Here is a 1,478-nt window from a genome sequence, read left to right as displayed (position 1 = left end):
CAGTTCTTTAATATAAATTGATTTCAATAAAAAGAATATATTTGATTTAAATGCTAGTTGACTATTCTTCCCCTTATCATGTTTTTTTCCCTTTCAAAAGTACAATGAAAAGAAAATGAATATTTTATATTTTTTCCACTAATTATGCCAATGATTTTTTGTCATATGAATATTTTATTGTGGAAAGTAATAATGCTGCTGCTTCATAAATGAAAAAATCACAGATATGCTTAGGCAACTTAAGTCATTTGTGACAGCTCATGCTTCAGTGTAGTAGCTTCTCACATACATGCAACTTCATTATATTGTAGTCAAAGTTGCTAGGAAGACACTTCCCGCTGACTCCCAGACCAACACATCCTGCAAGATTTTGAGTTTGTTTCTTCAAAATAATATGTTAAAGATACATCCATGTTGAATATTATGTGTAGTGAGCCTTGCCTGGAGTATGTGTCCCTCCTCTAGCATGCTAAAGCTCTCAAACCCTCTCCCAAAATGGGGTGCTACAGGGGCAATTTTCCATGTGATCAACAATGATAATAAATGAGGTTTGCTAGCATACACTGAGCATTTAGAAAACTTATTTTAAAACAAATGTGAATATATAGGAAAGCTTTTATTGAAAGAGCTCCACAAACAGTAAGGAATTAAACTTTCTTTTGTTTATATGCTCTCAAGCAAACATGGTGGGTGGACATTATGGTAGATCATACATAGGTCAATAGAAAAGTTGAACAATAAAACTTCGGAAACCCCCCAGGTATCCCTGTACCCGCATGGCTACTTCTTTGGCTGTGGGCTACTCTCATTCTATGAGTCAGTATCAACAGAATTTTAACCCATATTTCTTGTTTAAGTTTCAAATTACTAGGGGGATAGAGAATCTGATTGGCTTAATTTAGTCCAGAAGTGTTTATTCAGTTACTCCTTTCCAGAAGAATAAATAAAAGATAGTCACTGGAGAAAACGTTATGAGTAAAGTACCCATCCTCCTGCCCCCAACCCAGGGGGTGCTCCATTCCCAAAAGTACTACAATACCCGGTCAATGCGAGGAATGGACTGAGCAAACTCCTATTCCACCTCCTGCTCCAAAAATCCATGTAATATGTCTAACATGTCGTCTTCAAGCACAGATCAGATATTACACTGATAGGAACAGGTACTATACTTCATCTTAGCCAAAAGGCTGAAAAGCAAAAGGCATTTTAAATTTTAATGCACAAAGCATTTGATGACTAAATGCTTGTAACGTGTAAGCAGTATGGATGCTTCCAGATTAAGGTGTGTTGTGCATGAGAAAGGCAGACTCAAACAGGGAGGCCTGGAGTCTGGAGAAAGAGGAGAGGATAGAGCCTGCAAGGCCAGCTTGTTAGTGAGCAGCTAGATACTTCTAACAAAAGTAACTAAACTTTCTCTATCTTTCACTCATCCACCTGGAAATTGCAGATAACAATAGGACCCTGTAGTTTTGTCACAG

The 1,478-nt window shown here is 37.2% G+C and overlaps 1 non-coding gene across 1 annotated transcript; it reads right to left on the bottom strand.

Moving 5' to 3' along the window:
• Nucleotides 1–1,005: 1,005 nt before the first annotated feature.
• On the bottom strand, nucleotides 1,006–1,199 carry LOC132225292 (U2 spliceosomal RNA). The gene has a single exon (XR_009450830.1). It is a non-coding gene; the product is annotated as a U2 spliceosomal RNA (small nuclear RNA).
• Nucleotides 1,200–1,478: the final 279 nt, after the last annotated feature.

Source organism: Myotis daubentonii, chromosome 1 (assembly GCF_963259705.1).
Source record: "Myotis daubentonii chromosome 1, mMyoDau2.1, whole genome shotgun sequence".
NCBI classification, from domain to species: domain Eukaryota; kingdom Metazoa; phylum Chordata; class Mammalia; order Chiroptera; family Vespertilionidae; genus Myotis; species Myotis daubentonii.
Note: the sequence above shows the minus strand (reverse complement) of the source record. Positions and strands in the feature narration are given on the sequence as shown.